This window comes from Castor canadensis, chromosome 16 (genome assembly GCF_047511655.1).
Source record: "Castor canadensis chromosome 16, mCasCan1.hap1v2, whole genome shotgun sequence".
NCBI classification, from domain to species: domain Eukaryota; kingdom Metazoa; phylum Chordata; class Mammalia; order Rodentia; family Castoridae; genus Castor; species Castor canadensis.
Genome location: NC_133401.1, coordinates 4,236,282 through 4,255,802, shown reverse-complemented (window position 1 = coordinate 4,255,802; position 19,521 = coordinate 4,236,282). Strand labels below are relative to the sequence as shown.

General features: G+C 45.0%; 1 protein-coding gene across 17 annotated transcripts in view; it reads left to right on the top strand.

Annotated features, from left to right (window-relative positions):
* Positions 1 to 19,521, top strand: part of Znf536 (zinc finger protein 536) — a 463,499-nt gene that overhangs the window by 26,669 nt on the left and 417,309 nt on the right. The window contains exon 1 of one of the 17 annotated variants that reach the window (XM_074058792.1): positions 17,487 to 17,668. The exons of 15 other annotated variants lie outside the window; for them this stretch is intronic. The gene's annotated coding sequence lies outside the window, so the exon portion shown is untranslated. Of the gene's footprint in view, positions 1 to 17,486; positions 17,669 to 19,521 lie in introns of those variants that run through there. One more of the 17 variants, XM_074058801.1, reaches the window with a different exon arrangement.

The following is a 19,521-nucleotide window of genomic DNA, read 5'->3' as shown; positions in this document are numbered from 1 at the left end:
CCCTATTCAAAGCTCCCAATTGGGAACATTTTGGAGGAGGGGGCATCCTTTAAATGTTTTTCCCCCCGCTCTGGGCAAAGACATTGCTCCCTGAATCCACCTTCTTGCCAAGTACTAGAGATGTAAGAACATGTTTTTCTATTGACTTTTAAAAGCAATTCAGGACTCAACTGGTAATAATAGGTGTGACCTGTGCCGTTTTTCCAGGCAACCACGAGCAGCTCAAAGCCTTGTTGTGCGACTCTGATGTCTGGGACGTGCGTTCTTTGAAGATTACTTCTAAAGCGAGCCGTCCAAATCCTTAATTCTGTCTACTCCTGTGGTGTTTACATTTTACCATGGCAGAAGATCACTGTGGAAAAAAAAAAAGATGAAAACACACTTCTAAAAAGGGCTCGCATATGTGGGGCTCCTGCAAAGACCCCAGCCCTTTCCTCCCTGTGGGACGGGAGGTCTGGGTTGCAACCCCCAGGAACATATAGGTTAGTGAGTGACTTAAAGTGCCTGTCACACTGTGGTGTCACATTCCAGGCTGAGCTCTTAGGGTACTCAGCAATGTGGAGCCGTGCAGGTGTGATTTTGGGGACCCTACCTGACTCTCTGGCATCACGTATCTGTCGAAGTGCTTTCTCAGGAAGTAAGGTCTGAAAGGGGGATATGGCTGGGATGGGGGGAGCTACTGATGTAGCCATGGGGCAGAGAGGGGCTTGCCAGGGCTTGGTGCTGAAGGAGGAGCATCTGCTATGTGGGGACTCAGTGAGCTTTGCAGTCATGAGGACCCAGGGCTAGCAAAGGTCCCTCTAGTTCCTCTGCCTTGCAGCCTCGTATGACACAAAAAGCTTCAACTAGGATGCAAGTTATTCCAGATTTTTCAAAGATGACTGCTTTGATATCTTTTCTTGGGGGGGAGTGTTACAGATATCAAGCATCAATTACTTAAAACATTCAATTTACTTCTTTTGGTTATTATTGTTGTCTGCAAATGTGGGAGTGTTTAAGTACACACAGGCTTAGGTTTAAGGTCTCTCTGCCCTGAACTGGCTTTGGATGGACACATGGGTCCGTCTGTGTCCCACCTTCCCCAGCTCAACAGCACCCTGAACACACAAGGCTCCCTCTTGTCTGTAGCAGCCTGGCCACCTGGCCATGGAACACTCTCTGGGTGACCTCGGGTGTCGGGACCCAGATGGGCAGAGTTCTCTCGGTGGCCTTGTGTCTATGTTGTGGGTGCCATGCAGACGCTGTCTGTTCTACCCAGCAAGTTTTCTCCCCTTCATCAGTAGGGCTGATTACGGGATGACGGTCACAGAACAGCTTGCCTGTCCCCTGTGGTTAGTGTGGTTGCAGAGGAGAGGGGCCTTGTGCAAAGGTCAGGCTTCTGCATTTGCACTCACTTTGCTGTAGTGTTGAGAAGGAGGCAGCAGGGCAGGCAGGTCTATGACCGACAGTTCCTGGCCTTTTAAAAATGGTCTTCTTAACATTTTATTCACTGTTCAAGAGATAGTTTGGTCTCGAAATAAAAAAAAAAATCTATTCTTCCACTTTTTTTTTTTTTTTTGGCATTATTGGAGTTTGAACTCAGGACTTGGAGCTTGAGCCACCCCCCCAGCCCTTTTTGATTTGGTTATTTTGGAGATAGGGTCTCAATTTTTCCCAGGCCTGCCTTGACTGCTATCGTCCCATGTTATTCTTCTCACCATAGTTACACTGATAGGTGCACCTCACCAAGCCCAGCTTTTTTTTCTGTTGAGATGGGGTCTCACAAACTATTTTTGCTGGGAGTGGCCTGGAACCATGATTCTCTTTGATCTCAGCCTCCCAAGTTGCTTGCATTATAGGCGTGAGCCACCTGTACCAGGCTCAAGTCTTCCACTTAAAAAAAGAACACTTCTGGAAGTGTGGTTCCAGTGGTAGAGTGCCGGCTTTGCAAGTTTGAAGCCCTGAGTTCAAATCCCAGTACTGACAGAAAACAAAACAAAAAAACCTTCATATTCTCTTTAGGGAATGCTCTCTGAAGTTTTTGTTGGTCCTGACTGGCTTTGGTCATGGACTACACCACAAGACTCCCCTGGGTCGGGGGTGGGGGGTGGGGGTGGGGGTGGGGGGGTGGCGGTAGTGACTGCTTAGGTAAGGCCAAGAAGGACATCTCAGTGTGGAAGGGACAGAAGCGTGTGTCTTAGGGTGGGGACATGAGGCTTTGTCCCCTGTGTCTCCTTCAGGCTCACTAAAATTGACTTTGGGATGTTGCTTGTGTTTTCTGTTCCCCCCTCCCCCCAACACCTCATACATGGTATAACCCAAGAGACCCCTGTCTCTGGTCTTTGAGTAAATCGCAGAGGAACCACCCATGAATTCTGACATCTGCCATCGGAACCACTACCAACCAAACAGACAGGGACCCAGGGAAAAGGGGAATCTTGTCTGCCTGATGGTGTGGGCAGTGCGTGGAGCGGATGGATACCAAGACAGATAGGTTCTTGGTCAGACCCCCAAAAAATCAGCTTGGAAACGTCTAAAGTATTTATCGTCTTTGTAAGGCGGTAGGAGACAAAGAGTCCAGGTTATGGGAGTATTGGGAGCAGATGTAATTGTTTTCAGAAAGTTGCTAGCTGGGCAACGGTAGCTCACGCCTATAATCCTAGCTATTCAGAAAGCAGAGATCAGGAGGATCGTGATTGAAGCCAGCCCAGGCAAATAGTTCACAAAACCCTGTCTTGAAAAAGCTCATCCCCAAAAGGGCAGGTAGAGTGGCTCAAGGTGAAGGCCCTGAGTTCAAATCCCAGTATCCCAAAAAAACAAAAAACAATCTTGCTGTGATTCCTTTAAAACGAATCTTTTAAACTCCATTTTGTTTCATAGTATCTTAGTTTTTTTTTGACAGTACTGGGATTAGAACTCAGAGATTCATGCTTGCTAGGCAGGCACTTTATCATGTCAACCCTCTGACAGTTTAAAAAAAAAAAAATATATATATATATATATATAGGCAGTTCTGTGGTTTGACTTCAAGGCTTCCAGCTTGCTAGACAGGTGCTCTACCACCTGAGCTATTCCACTAGTTCTTTTTGCTTTAGTTATTCTATTTTTTAGGATATGGTCTTCATTTTTGCCTGGAGTCAGGCTAAGGCTAAGATCTTCCTACCTCTGCTTCCTGCATAGTTGGGATTATAGGTGTGAGCTTATAATTTTTCTTTGAGACAGAATCTTATATCTTAGACTGTCTTGGAACTGACTTTGTAGACCAGGCTGGCCTCAAACTCATGATCCTTCTGCCTCAGCCTCCCGAGTGCTGGGATTACAGGCATGCACCACTATGCCAGGTTCACAGTCCTTTAAAGAAAGTAGAACGTGATTGGTAATAATGACCATGCAACAGTGATGATGATGGTGCTGGTGTTAATGAAAGACTTAGAATCTGTTTCTGAAGTGAGCACCCACTGTGCTCATTCCAGTTGGGTCTCTGGTCCTCAGGGAAATGCTTGCTTCTTGGGGACTCCCACGACATGGGGGGACCCTCCTTGTCAAATGTGGGGAAAGATCTCGCTGGGGTTTCCAGAGGGCAGTGCGGATGATAAATACTGTTAATATTCAGAAGGAAGAATTGATTTTAAAAATGTGGCTTTGATTCACTAATCTCTGACATTGAGACATTTTTTTTGAAGTCTGTTGCTATAATTAGAATTCTATAAGCCATTTCATGTCTCTATCAAAATTTTAAGAGACATAGAAAATTTAAGGTTTTTTTTTTTTTCTTCTCTTTTGGTCTGTGATTCATCACATCAACACGAGTCATTTTGCACTTTGGCTTCAGTACAGAGCAGGATTTTGGGACCAGGGACTCGCTCTGTCAATGGGGCAATGCTGACAAGTTGTCCTGGTGCTGCCCAATAGCACAGGACGTTGGACTTTAAGAATTGCTGGTGAACTGTGTTTCTGCCTTGTTCTGATTTGCTTCTCCTTAGCTGAAGTGTGGGGCTGGATGATCACAGGGGGTGGAAGTGGCTGTCATTTAGAATCTGTGGCGAGTCCCCGCCCATCCACACTGCCTGTGTGTCCTGGCTGGGAGGAAGGGGGGCTGAGTTACAGAGATACAGATGGTAGCACCTGCAGCTTCGTCTGGGCACAGGTGAGTCACAGTGGAGCCTGGAGATGGGCACTTGGTGGCATGTGGTCCCTGAGGCATGTGTGACAGCCTGCCCTTAGTCAGAGGGACAGGCATTGCACATAAAGCCTTCATCAGATTTAGTGAGTCAGAAAGATGCTAATCTCAACCCTATGCTTAATTCCTGCTGTATTTTTTTTTCCTCCCCTTCCTAAAACAGAAACTGTTCTTGTTCTTACCAAAAAAAAAAAAAAATAATAATAATAATAAAATAAATAAATAAATAAATAAATAAAAAGATCAGTTCGCAGAAAAGACTGATTTAGCCACAATTGAGCAGGGGTGGGGTGGCTGTGTCACTGTGCACTGTGACGATTTAGCTTGAAGATGGGCTGTACGTTAGCCTGGCTGAAACTTGTTCCTAACAGAATTTTAAATACTTAGTGAAAAGAAAGATTATGTCTATCTAGTTACACCATTCCTTGATATATGCTCTATGTCACAGTGCCATTGTCTCCTGGGTAAAGACAGAGAGTTCAAATACCCACTTTCTCTCCCCCGGTGCTCCAAATGCTGTCCTTTGAAGTTTTCATAATCCATCTGTCATCCTTGAGCAAGGAGGGCACATGTTCTGTACCACTCAATTACAGAATCCTCTTTTGCCAGCTCCAGCAAGACAGGAAGGAATGCAATGGGTGATTGAGAGGAGCTGTCTGCGATACTGGATTCTTAGGATTCGTAAGGACAGTGTGGTTCCAGGGCATGAACACAGCCTGCCTTATTGTCCAAGTGCACTGGTGAGGCATTTGGCATCGTGGGACAGGGCCTTTGATTTCTCTCTCTCTCTCTCTTTCTCTGTGTGAGAGAGAGTTGTTTTAAATTTAATTGTTCGTGTTTGCAAAAAAAAAAAAAAAAATCATTCCAACCTGTCCTGGAATGTGGCCCCTTAAATGTGAATTGAAAAGATGACATTTTGTTTTAGTTAACAAGGAACCTGATGGCCCAACTATGCAGACTGGGAGGTTCCAGGGGTGCTTTTGTTTCACTTTGGTGGAAAAGGCTTTTTACTTGGGATTGATAAAAGACGGTCACTAGAGACAGTCTGATCTCCCTAGCAATACTTTTACATCACCATCTGAACGGGAAGTCTGAGCATTAAATATTCTGCCATCTGGTGAGACTGGAGAAAGTTAGCACCGGCTGGAAAAGTCTTTAAGATGGGTTATTTTGTTTAAAGCCCATCTACCTTGGAAGTGGTTAGTGTTGCTGGAGAGCCTGTTAACTTCTCACTCATGGAGTCACGGGTGGTTAAATTCGTTGTCTTATGTGAAATGAGTTAATGATCTTGACTTAGCCTCTAGTGGGTATTAATTCACGTTAAGAAATATCCCAGAATAATTTAGCACTGTGTGGCATAATTTGCGTTTTTTCCTCAAGATGGGACACTGATAGTGTCTCTGGTTATCGTCTTATTATTATTTTTTTTCTTTTATTCAAAGAGCTTGCAAGACCATGGTTTGGGGTTACTGTTATTAATTTGCAGGGAACATATGGTAGAAGATCTTGGGGTGGTGAGGATGAAACACTCCAGTTTGGGCGCTGAGCTCTGTAAGAGATGTTTGCAGGACGTAATGACAGCTGAAGCGGGCTAGGGTTTCAGGACCTTGCCCAGAGCTGACATGTCCCACACACATGCATCATTTTAAAAGGCACACATGTGACCCTAAGGATAGATGCCTTCAGTTTCAGGGGACCCTATGTGCCCTACAATTGGTAAAAGGAATGGTTCCCCTTTACAAAACAGGAAGGGTTTCCAGAAATGCAAGAATACTATTACAGTAATTAATTTAGTGAAACTTCTTAAATCTGATCTTCCGTTCAAACTAAAGATGGGAGGATGGGGTTCGCTTGATGTCATTAAATTGAAATCTGGAGACAATAAAAAACAAAATGTCTTTTTGCAACTCCAATACAGCAGTCTGGAACTGTCGGGTCAGGCTGAGAACCAATTTTCTTCTCATTACTTTTGATTTTGGAGTCAATACAAATTTCATCAGTGATTGTAGGGTGCAGATCTTTGTCTGTGTGGACTGTGATGCGAGAATATGTGTGTGTGGGGTTTAAGGATTTACGGAAAAGTAGCACTCGGGAGAAGGGAGAGGCTGGAGTCCGTAGCCTCCCTTCCCAGTGGCCCCGTGGCTCAGAGGTGATTAGTATCACCAGGAGGCGGTTGGGTGGGGGCAGGCTGGACCCCAGGCGGCTGGACATCTGCTGTTCTCTTATCATTCCTGGGTGATTCCTTCTCTGTTCCTTCTTCCAGCCTAAGTTTTCTCTCTTGTCTTTTATCTTTCTCTCTGCTAACAGCTCCTCAAATTCACAGCAGTGCTGTGGCACTCGGAATTTAAGGCCCTGTCACAACTTAACTGTAGGAAGAAAGCAAAAACAAGGAGGCTTAACTTTGTAGGAGTTGGTGGCATTTTGGATCGCACTCTGAGCAAAGAAGTCTTTTGTGTGGAAATGTAGATCCGGGGTGTCTTACGTGAGCTCTCTCTCTTTTTTTTTTTCTTGCATCTGATTTGCATCTTTGGAAGTCATGGGATCAGCCCATCTTTCATTAAGTATTGGCTTAATTGGACATTTTTTACGAGCCCAGTTTGCTATTTATGTTAAAAGCAATTCGCAAAAATGCCCTTTCTTCATTATTTGGTATTGGCAATAGCTTTGTATGCTTAATCACATTTTCCATGAGTAATTATCTAATTCACATGATTACCAATATAAAACAGGCCAATAGAACAGGGGCTTCACTCAGCCCCGAGTGGGCTGGTGACACAGGCACACGGAGGGACCCAGGAGAGAGGGCAAGTGTTCGTGGGTTCTGCTTTTCCTCTGTGATATTATGGAGATTTTTATTAGCAACAGGGGCTCTCTCTCTCTCTCTCTCTCTCTCTCTCTCTCTCTCTTTCCCCCTCCCTGGGAAGCTAGGCATGTGGAAGAGAAAGGCTATTTGAAAGTCTGATAAAATGCAGTGTGAGGTTCACTCAGTCTGCGTGGGTTCTTAAAATGTTTGGGGTTGTCCTTTTTGAAGATTTCCGGGAGACGGAGGTCACATTTTTTCTTCATGTTGAAAAATATTCATTTATCAGTATTGGTGAAACTGTAAACAAGTGATAAACTGACAACATTTCCAACAGTAAAACTGACAGCATTTACTTTAATTTTCTGTCATTTTGGTAATTATATCAATCAAGACCCAAAACTAAAATGATATTTTAGCATGCAGTAAGAAATGAGGAATTCAGATCTTAAAAGACCATTACAATTAGCTTTGAAACGTTCGCCATTTTACCATAATTGTTTCTTATAGCTTATATGTCTTCATTTACAGCCGAATATTCTGTTGATCTTTTATAAACAAAGTAGCACCCATCTGCTCCTTGAGACACTCCTGGCGCCTATTCACTGCAAAAATAATACATGTCCTAATGACTTCCACATATTTTGAAATCTCCCTTTTGAAATTGGTCTTGGCAGATTATTTGCAGGTACTTGAGCTGCATCTGTTTGTAATTTTGCAAATGTGGAAGACTTTAATGTTCAGCGCTGCAAGAGGGCTATTTTAATCCTCAGATAACACTGGCTGTCATCAAAAGCCACATTTATCTTTTTGAAGGTGGGGCAAATGTTTAATGTTAAAAAGACAGTAGAAGGTCAAGGCCAAGTCTGAGGTCTGACTATTTTTTCTTTCATTCCCCATGTCGTGCCTTTGGTGGACATTTCTTGTTTTTATTTTATTTTTTAAAGTTTTCACTTAATACCCATTGCCAAGAGGATGTTTTGTTGATAAAAATGAAAGATCAGGAAGAGAGAAAATCTGAAATAATTGTGAACTTCAGTTTCTTTGGGCTCATTACCGCCATGTGGCTAGCAGCTGACCAGCTTTGCATCGAGTCTGTTTACAAGGAAAACTAAAGTGCGTGGTGCTGAAGAATACCCCAGGACGTGTACTTGCTGGCCTGCCTCCCGGGAGGGACTGTGACTGTTCAGGAGGAACGCAGGGCTCTGGGAGGCCAGTGTCTGGTCAGCCAGCCCACGGGGCTTCTGGGCAGAGATGAAGGAGGTGTTTGGTCAGAAGAGCTAGGTGGGGGCTCGTCTCTTTTTTTTGTGCAAACTCTGGAGTCCAGAACACTGAAGTTAGGGGACTTCCCTTCCAGCGTGATGTCTTTGACTTGGTCAAGGGTGGCATACAGAGTAGCTCTCCTGTCACTCATGTTATTGAACTCTCTGAGAACTGCGCAGCAGGACAGGCTGTTTCTGTTGACTCTTGGCCTCCTTCTTCCTGTCCTCTCTCTGGTGCTCATATGTGCTTAAGCACTGTGGGCAGTGTAGCCGGAGGAATTCACTTTCTCTCTGGCCACCGTGATGGTCCTGATCTTCCAACAGAGAACATGGACTCAGGCCATTTTGGGGTTAAGTGGAAGTGGAAGTAGTGGGCCAGCAAGTGTCATGGAGGCTGAGCATACACTAAACACTGTGGCACTGTTAACGGTGCTGGTGCAATCTGTGATCAGAAGAGCCTGGATTTTTGCTCCAAGTGAAAAAATCCAAGCAGAGCATGTGATGGGGTCAGGTAGGAGAGCTTTATTGAGAAAAGGGGGGTCACCTGTTCTCCCAGGTGAGGAAAGGGAAGAAGAAGCAGAGGGCACAGTGGGCGCAGATGGAGTCCACTGGCAGACAGCATGCTTTTCTTTTTCGGGTGTCTTTAAAACCTACGCTACCTATGGGAGGGCAGGTCCAGGAAGTTCCCACCCAATAATGAGCTAGTGGAGAGGGGCATGGGTGGTTTCCAGCTAGGTGAGGGTGTCTGGCTCATCCCTAGGCAACCTGCATGCACCCCAAACTTTTCCTACTTCTAGCCTGCCTCAGCGCCATCCTCACAACCCACAAAAATAACTCACTTCCGAGCGACTTCCAAAGACTGGTGACAGAAAGGTACTGAAGCTAGTTTGCTATCCTCTTGATAAACTGAGAGAAGGAGGAACTTCGCCCATCCCCCGACAAGGTCCTAGAACTGGAGTTTTTCATGGAGGAGGTGTGAGGTGCACCCTGTTCCTTGGGTGTTTCACGGGTCTTTCTGGCAAAAAGCATTTTTTTATAAAGTTGTATAATATGTAGTGGTTCCATGTTTAAGACATGGTTGCAGATGCCTTTGGGGTAGAATGGAAAAGTTCCTTAGATGTGATAATAAGAGCTGTTACCATTGTCCTGGTCATCTCAGTGGATCCACACCATCTTTCAAATGAATGCTTTTCCAATGTATATTTTTGTGTTATTGTTGTTTTATACATCAGTCATATACTTTTTAATCATGGTATTTTTAATAGGTGTAGTATTAAAGATTTCATAGGTTTCTGAGGGTAAGTTTAAGGAAAGGTGGTAGCAAGTCAATCCCTCCTATCTTAGTCTTATTTATTTGCAGCGGGGTGGGGGAAGGGAGGTGGTGATTTGCACAGAACAAGAACTGGTATCCAACATCTTTGCTTTTTCTGCGTCATTGATATTCTGATGCTTTCATATATGGGTGATTACACTTTAAAGAGAAGAGACCTCACACTCTTCAGATGATCAAAAATTCCACATTACCAAAGGAGTGGGTATAGAGTTCTCTTAGAGGAGAAATCTGTCAGCAGGAGCCTGGGATTCAGGGCAATGATTTTTCACGTGTGGTCCTAGATCAAGGGCAAGGGGATCACCCAGAACTTGATGGAAATGCAAATTCTCAGTCTGGGAACTGGTGGGGTGGGGTGGGGTGGTCCTGTATGTGTTTGTACAAGCCCTCCAGGGGAATCCAGTATGCTCTAGGAGTCTGAGAACCACAGCCTCCAGCCATGGAACTGGGGGCAGGGATTACTTTCCTCAAGTTTACCATTTGATCAGGAGAATATTGAAAAATGTAGAGGCGACTGATGTCTTAAATTTATTTATTTATTTTGCTGTACTGGGGTTTGAACTCAGGGCTTTGCACTTGCTAGGAAGTGAGCCACTCCACCAGCCCTTAAATATATTTATTTTGTGCAGGAATTCTGGAGAGTTCTCTCCATCCCTATCGCAACAGGCCAGTGTGCAAAGGCTCCTCTTTGACTTCTTTGTCCTGTGTCATATGGGGTGTTAGGAGTCTCTCTGTCCAGGCTATGGAACTTGGCTATTGCTGTTTCACAGAGACCCTACTGTTGTATGTGTAGACTTTGCGAGTGGGAAAAGAGTTCCTCATCCTTATTTCAGAGCTCCTGTTGGAATGTTTTTGGACAGAGGCCACAGTTGTGTGGTCATCTCAAGGCTCTGGGAGGAAGGGCTAATAGAGGAACCATGAAGCCAGCCTCCCTTGTCATGTTGGCCATTTGTGCTTTCTTGGTAATGAAATAAACTCTTGGTGGTGAGTTTCAGATGGATTCAGAATGAAACTCGTTGGCCATTCACTGTGTTGTTACTGAAGATCCTTCTCTGGTTTGGAAAGTGACAAGGGGAGGGCTCTCTGTTAGGCCATGGTTGCCAGCCATGGCTACCATATTGAAAATTCCAAACGAATCTACAAAGCCTCAACCCCTGGGGAGGAGGAGCAGGCACAGGCAGCTGGTGGCCTGCCTTCAGTGCTCCCCAGACCCAGTCCTGTTAGAAAGAGAGAGAGAGAGAGAGAGAGAGAGAGAGAGAGAGGTGTTTCAGACTCCAGTTTCCTTGGATTTCCCATTTACTGCAGTCTTAGGAACACCTCCTGAGGTCTCTCCACCTGCAGCTTGAGCCAGGCAAGACGATTTTAGATGACATTACATGGATTTCAAGTTTTAACAGTTGGGTATTTTAAGACCTATTAGAGAAATATAACTAGCATATCATAGCTGTGATTTCACAGATGTTATTGCTCAAGGTGAGGCTAAGTTTTTTTCTTTTTTTAAAGAGTGTCTTGATTTAAAGTTAATTTAAAGAAAAGTATTAAGCGGAGAACAGTCCAGCTGGCACAGAGATGTGATGGAAGTGGTGAGGGAGGTTTGCAAACCACTGAGGTGTGGGATGGCTACCAGGTGGGGAGGTGGGAGATGGGAAGGGGGAATTCCCTGAACCTCTTCCGCCAGCCCTCCTGGGATGGGGCTCCTGCCCTGGCAGATGTGTAGCAGGCACATCGGGGTGAATGCTTCATTTATAGGAGCTCTCCCACCCTTCATGGCTCACACTGCTTGTGGGTACACTTCAGTGTCTTGTTGGCAATACAATTATTGACTCCATGGGAGGTCTGCAAGTTCAAAGCTGGCGATGAGAAATCTAGTTCATTCCTTTCTGAAAAGCAGGTTTGGTTGAGGTGGTGACAGTGGGGTTTCATAAAAGAAAAATTCCCCCAGCCCATCCAAGACAAATGAGAGACCTGAGTCTCACGTTTCTTCTGGAAGACCCCTGTCGAGAGGGCTGGGAGCACCTGGCTCTTCTCCTGGGTCCTCTCTGGCTTCCTTTCCACATGCTAACTGGGGCACAGGTCCTAGAGGTCCATGTGGGGAGGGACAATACTGAACTGTCCCACCAATCTTTCCCAGGTATCACCATGTCCAAAACACTTGTGCCAGGTGACTTGGGGTAGTGACAAAGCCTGGACTCGTGCTGACTCTAAGGCTACCAAGGGTCCCTCTCTGGTACTCAGCCTCAGGCTGTGTTTTGCCTTTGAGCTTCAAGGGTTTGGGGTGACAGGACTGGAGTCAGCAAGAAGCCCCTGTGCTTCTGAGCTCTGCTTTTTTGCTGTCCTCAGGAAGGGAAGGCCCCACAACAATGGTGCACTGGAAAAGTGGCTTGGACAGGGACTGGATGTGTCTCACTAGAACCATGGAGTGTTCAGGGCTCTCAGCGTTATTGTTTTTTGAGTGCTTAGAGGAACCTGGGAGGCTGGTGAAGAATGGGAGAGCAATAGTGTCATTTCCTTACAGTGGTGGGACAGTGGGGGGACCTCAACCCTTAGAATTGGGGGCTGGTCCAACCCTGCTACACTTACACCAAGAGGCCTCCTGCGTCCATATGAGTGTTGGAGTTGATTGGTTCAATCTTTGGGACTTTCTGAGGATGAGCTGTGTTTTCTGCCCTCATGAAGTGGACTATCCAAGTAGAAAGACAAGACCCGTCCTCACGGGGTGACCTGTCAAGGGCAGGTGTGGCAGAGAGCAATATATCCACACAGCTGCTGAGAAGCAAGTCTAAAGCAGACTCCTGCTGTGTGGTAGAGGCCTGCAAGGGAGCCCATCTATCCGGAACCCAGAGAGCAGACTGGGCAAAGGAGACAGCCTGAGGGGGAAGAGGAGGACGGCCAGGAGGGACACCATTGCCTTTGTGAAAACCCAAGATGTGGCACTCACGGATGTTCAATCAATATTGGACATTGAACTGAATGGGATCAAAGTCTTGGTGGCCCCTAGCAGGAAGAGTTTAGAAAACATTCACTGGGTCCCTACCCTGTCCCCGTGCAAAGGCCCCAGGTCCCTGCAAAGCCCATGCTTGGTATAGCAAAACCCACTGGAGCCAGGTTCCCTGGGTCTCCCAGAGGCTCCCTGCTGTGTTTATCAAGGAATTAAAAGTACTGGTGTGTGCATGTGTCTGTGAGCATGGACGTACAAAGGTGCCATGAATAAGTACTTATTTATTCTTCACTCAGTGACCCCAGTCATTATCCCACTCAGCTCCATGTCCAAAATTTATTTGTGCTAATCAAGTTTTCAGCCACTCGTTCTGCTGCAAGAAGACATCTCCTGTAGCCAAAGTGGTGTGCGTATTTATTTTTTATATATTTATGGTTTAAAAATCAGACCCTGTGTTTCCTTCTAAGTAAGTCCAAAGCTCCCTGCCCCATCCCTCCCCAAATCCTTATGAAGGAATCTTTCTAGAAAGAAACTCCCAGCCTGGGCTAGGCAGAAATTTAAACACACACACACACACACACACACACACACACTCTACACTTGGGACTACACTGAAAAAAAAAAAAAAAGAAAAAATCTACAAGAGAAAAATCAAAATACCCAACAACCCAGAACGCAGGACTTCCAGTCTTCACTTCCAAGCTTGGCAGCCCAATGAACTTGAAAGGTTAGCTATGAACGAGCATAATCAGATCTTTCTTTTTGTCCATATTTAATTCAAATGAGACAGCTCCATGTTGACTTCTAATGCAGAAAGGCCACCCACCATGGTGGTGCTCCCAGCCAATGAAGCCGGCTGGTGAAAGCTTTCTTAAACGGTGCTAATCACCCCAGAGAGGCCTGCCCTCTATCCCCGTCAGGATTCTAAATTCAGATGTGCTGATAACCTGAAATTGAATGTGTCAGGATGCAGACATGTGCAGGGAAGAGGGAACTCCAGGCTGGAGGGCAGTGCCTGGGAAGGGGGGTCACCCTCTCTGCGTCGTCCCCCAGCACCCGTTTCTCCCTCAGTTGTGTGCACACTCATGCATGTGTGTGTGCGATTGTTCAGAGCCAGGGACAAAATGGAAGGTTTCAAGTTCTGAGATATTTATAGGGAAGCTTTGAATTTTGTATATATTAAATGAATCAACAGACATTTTGGCTGCTAAGGGGTGGATGGTAATTTGTGATCAATTTTGTTTTAAGCCATGGCTATTTTAAAACCTTTCTCCCACTCTCTCATATAAGAGACAGACAGACAGACACACACACACCCCAGTCTGGTGAGCACGTCTCACAGGGAAGTTTAACAAAAGAGTCGCTATTGTGACTGTCCCAGCCGGCAGCAGTGCAGCTGAGGGTCAGTTGCTATTTCTATTTTAAACCTTGAGTTTTGCAAAGTTTGGCTTTTGACTGTTCTCATTCTAATCAGGCTTAGTTAGGGGATCCGCTCCAAGCTCCACACCAGGCTGTGAGGACAGAGGAAGATAAACGGGGGTGGGGGCGGGGGGGATTAAATGAAAAGTTTTACTCTGTCAATAGTCCTCTGTGTGTGTGTGTGAGAGAGAGACAGAGAGAGAGGGAGAGAGAGAGAGAGAAACAGAAACAGAGAGAGAAAGAGAGAGAAGGAGACAGAGACAGAGAGAGACTGATCAATTGGCCACTTCACTTAATAGCCATCTCTTTAATTTCAAAGAAAGTACAGTTCACTGATTTTGACCTTGAGTGTGACTTCTTGTAATGCCTTCAGTGTGTCACGTCTTCAGCCTCCCTCTCGTGCCCAGGTCTGTGTGTCCATCTGAGACAGGGCCATGACACCTCCAGCCTATAGTTTATTCAGACCCGTGGTCCAGGCTGAACGTGACCCAAATGAGTCACAGTCACAGCAGCCTTGCTTGCTTTTGTCCTGATCAACTTAGATACTGGTGTGTCTGCTGTGTACCCCATGTGTCCCCCAGCCCCACCTCCTGCAGGGTGGTTGGGCTTCCCTGGTGTGGTCCTCCCTTCCATAGAGCACCCCGCACACATACTGTCCCTCATACTATTGTGTGCTCCTTCAGGGCTGGGACACCTTTACGCATCCCCCACCTCCCACAGCAAGGAGCAAGGCGTGCCATATACAGATGAGAGGACAGTGAGAGAAGAGACCATTGCGAATGGGTGAGATGGTAAAGAAATACAAGTAGCCTGTTGTGGTCCATTTGGGGTCACCTTGTCACCTCCTTCTTAGTCTGCACTGGTGCAAGACACTGGCTACTCTGTCATTTTGGTGGGTACCATTTTCTTTAAAACTCATATTTTTTCCTAAGATGCCATTCTGTGAAAGGTTAATGATACAACTCATCTCCATCCTCCTCACGGTCACGCTGATTGGCACCATGTGGCATGTCATCCAGGAGGACCAAGACTTCTTCCCTGTGGTTTGGACCCAGTAGTGGCTTCCCCAGGGGAATGTTGGCATGTGTTTAATTATTCATTGCTGTTCTCGCCTGTATCTCCCTGCTCCTTGATTGTTTTGTCTTTGCCTAAAAAATATTTATTTGAAATTCTGTGATCAAAGACTAAAAAACAAAATAGAGCAGGATATTAAAATGAAAAAAAATTTTTAAAGGAGGTTGGAATGTCAAGATCATTTTTATTAGAAAAGTTTACAAGATGAATCCACGAATTATTTACGTAAACTCCATATATCACACATGACGCTCCCAACTGTGCTCTGGTGAGTGACACTGGCTGGCATAACCTGGACTTAAAACACCTTCTACTTAAGGCAGGGGGAAAAGTCATTTTAATTAAAATTAAAGGATTTTTTCTGTTGATCATATTTTCACACACATACTCACACTCACACACATCTGTGTTCAGAATTGATAAAGAAAGAATTCTGGTTAAATAATCCACTTTTGTCTGACAACAGAACCCGTTATAGAGGTGCAAAAATGCAGAAAGCTATTTGGAGATGCATCCTAGTAGTTGTCAGGTTTTATTATGCAGGAAGGTGTCACGTTTGTTACGAAGCTGAGTGCAGATGGCAGAGTGGAAGAAATGGATCACTAATTTTAACAATGATTAATGAACAGAGATAGAAAATGAATTACGTTGGACTATCGGAGGCAAGAAATATTTTTGTGAAAATTTTGAGTCAACTGCTGTGCTGTTCTCTGCAAATTATTTTCAGAAATTCTATATGTTGTCAACAGTTGACTGCATTTTCCATTACTGTCTATTTCTGTTCTTAAGTACTTTTGTGTTATTAGAGATACATAATTTCAAAATACCAATACATTCCTGATTACTTAGAGAAAATATATGTAACAGTGTGACTGTTCCATAGACGCCAGCCATAAAAGTCCTGTTTTGTAATAATCTTTCATTCTTCCTCATTTTATAACTGCATTATGAATGTTTGATAGAAAGAAAGGGGGGTGGGGACTCTTTAACACATGCAGAATAACGGAAAAATAGAAGCAGAGGTAGTAATATCAATGTGGTCTGGAGACTTGTGTGGTCCTCAGCTGCCATCAGCCCTGTGTTTCTTTGTGTGCCCTGCCATGGGAGACGGGACCAGCCCACTGGCCAGCCTGAGTCCTTGGGGTTCATGGCCCATCCTGTCCTGGCTTCCACAGGTGTAATCCAGATACCCCATAACTCCTGTCTGCTTTCAGACACAGGAACGAGTCACCAGTCTTGAAGTTGTCCCAGCAGTGTTTTCCTTGGGTAGACTCAAGTCTGTCTTTCTGCCCAATGAATGGCCCTGGTGTTGACATTGAGTTTTCATGGTTCTTGGGAAGTCTCCTTTTCTTCCTCAGTCTTACTAGCAGTGGTGTGTATATGTGTGTGTGTTATGCAAGTGAATTCTGATTTAGTTATGATGTCTTTTCTTTGCAGTAGGCACGCCTATGTGATTAGGTAGGAAAAATGGATAGTGACTTTTTTCTTCTCTCTTCTTTTCTCCCTCTTTTCCCATCTTTGTTTTCTACCCTTCCTTCTTCTCTGTGCTTCTTCTCTTCCCTTCCTTCCTTTCCTCCCTCCCTCCTTCCCTCCTTCTCTTCATTCCCTTCCCTCCCTCCCTCCTTCCTTCCTTTTCTCCCTCCCCCTCCCTCCCTCCCTCCCTCCCTCTTTTCCTCCAATCCTTCCTTCCTCCTTCCCTCTCCCCTTCCTCCCTTCCCCTTTTCCTTCCTGACCTCCTTCCACTCCATGAAGAACTTAACCATCTCAATGCATTGGTTTCAAGACATCCTATTTCCCCCAGCTGCTTCATGATGGAGAATGATCTGTCGGGTTTGGACCCTGTGTTATCATCAGAAGGCTCCTAATATCCTTCATCAGAAGCTGCTTTCCTGTTGCCCTGAGTAATTCTCACAGTTAGCCCTTCACGACACTTACTGCTCAGAGACATCCCGATTGTAACTCAGCGGCGCAGCTGAGGTCCGAGGTCCTTTTAGAATACCTGACTTAGATGTTAATTTGTAGTGAAATTACAAATTTCACTCCCCCTGGGGGACAAGAGGGCGGGTGCTCCATGACCCTGGCTCTGAGGCTGGCTGTCCGGGGTCTGGCTTTTGTGCACAGCTCAGCTGCCTCCCGGGAGTTGCCTGGTGTCTGAACACATGGTCGATCTATAACTACTTCCTTTTCCTACCAACGAGCTTTCCAAGTTTCCAACTTGACTGTTTTATTTATGCTCTTGACCTGTAAAAACAAGCAGGCTGTTTAAAAAGCAAAAAGTACTTCCCACAATTAGAGTGCTTACAGTAGAAATAAATTGCAGGATGAAGAGGACATTTCTCGTCGCTCCTGTAGGATATGTCGCGAAGGCTTTTGTCCCCGAGGAGGAGGCCCCTGCTTCTTCTTGGCAATCTCATTGGCCACTGGCCTTGGGAGTCCCCAGGAAGGGACTCACGTGTTCCCTCCTGCCCCTCTCCAGCTCCCCCCACCCTTTTTTTTTTTTTGCTTTTAGGCAATGGAGTAATCCTTGTGAACATTTCAAACATAGTTGCACGTGGTTCTGAGTCAAGTACTTTTCATATAATTATGGTCCTGACGGGAAAGGAATAGTGATACAAGGCAAGTCCTGCTCAGGTTACACAGCATATGCTAAGCACGGAGGAAACACACACAGTCTTCAGTGAACAAGGTAGGGGAATGCTCCAGGGAGCCAATTTACAATGCAACTTAAGGCAAATGTGGCTTTTCATGTCCCTTTATTTTGGCAAGTGCCTTGCGTGGAGGTGGTCTCTTGAATTCCCTGTAAGACTGGCCACCTGTCTGGGGGGACCACCATGCACAAGACTGCTCAGGTGGGTGTCCGAAGAGGGGTGTGCTGGCCGAAGGACTTGGTGAGAAGCTCCAGGTGTGCAGGGCTCAGTGGGGCACAGGCAGAGAGGGAGTGAAAGCTCTACTACACACGATTAGAGAGACCAGGAGGAATAAAAAGAAATCAGATGAACCGCTTAAGAGACAAGTGACTCCTAACTCTAGAGCTGGCTCTGTGATTCATGGCCTGTGCTGTTTCAGAGGTAGGAAGTCAGGTGGATATATGTGATGCTTGAGGTTTTAGGCATTTGGATTTGAACACAGGAAATGGGTTAATGCTCAAATTGCATTCTTCCATGGAACATCTTCTGGTTATTCAACCTGAGTGTCCTAGCATCTGTGTAAATAAATGTGTCTTCTGGAGTAAGTCGGTCCCCTATGTCTGCTTGTCCATCTGAAGATGCCAGTCCAATGTCAGCTGGCCTGGCTTTGCCATTAAGAGCAGCAGATTAAAGGCAATACCATTTTTATCAGGTTCTGTTTCTTCGAAGATAGCTCTGTTTATTTCCTGTTGTCGTTATCTGCTTTTTGTTTGTTTGTTTGGGTTGAAGTTACCTTCAAATATTGATCTGAATTAACTCATTAAGTCAACCCCAAAGGGTAAAATTTATCATCTGAAGAATAGTCATTTTTAAGAAGAATTCATCCACGCCAGCAGGCTCCTCTCAGTCATTTGACTGCTAGGTTGGCACTCACAAGGCACACATGCTAGATTTGGAGACATGGTGCCCCCAAAACATAAGACTCACCAGCCTACCATTCTTCAGGGACCAAATCTCCAGTGTGCTTTCTGGGGCCCCTTCTCAGCCTGCCTCTGCCAGGAATACAGATGTTCAAATCAAACAAAGTTGGGTAATTATAGTGCGATAGCCTATAGCATGAGCTGGGAGAACATGCAAGATGTCTGCCATCCTTCTATTACCTCAGGTGAACAACAGATTGACCTTTTGGGGGCTCTGGTATTTTACTAATCAGAACCTGAAATCTGTATAACAACACTTCATTTACTTGATAAGCAAAAGAACAATTGCACTTGAAGTAATGTGATTTCTAAATAGACAGTGCCTGTCAAAAATAAATGCGTTAGAAGTAAAATGTAGCTCAAGGAGACAATTAGCAAACAGAGGTGACACCGTAAACAGGTGCACCCATTATTCCCAAAGCTTGTGGCAATATATTCGCGTCTTTTAGAGTGATGGAAGATCACGTGCCCGGTTTGTTGAATTATCTATCGATGTCATCTGACTGATGAAGCCCGCTCCTGCTGCAGATCATTTAAAAATGCATCGTACAAATTACATAGTAGCTGGAAAAAAAAATGCAGGTTTTTTTTTTTTAAAGAACAATGCTTTTCCAAAGCTATATGCTAGCATATGTAATTTTTTTCTTTGAAAGGATGGAGACCATTTCATTATGCTGGGTATACAGTCGGTTAAGGTTGTGCAAATTCATTACAATGTTTGTTAATGTATAAAACATTTTCCATTCTGGTTTTAGTGACATTGGATTTTTTTTTAATAATGTGCACTTTCTGAAACATCTGCATTCCTTGTTACCTGTGGGCAGAAGAGAGAGAATATACTCTTTCCAAGAATGTTTATAAAATCTTTACCAAAATGGAAAGGCTTGGATGTACTGTTAGATTAGAATTTTCTGGAATAAGAACTTTATACC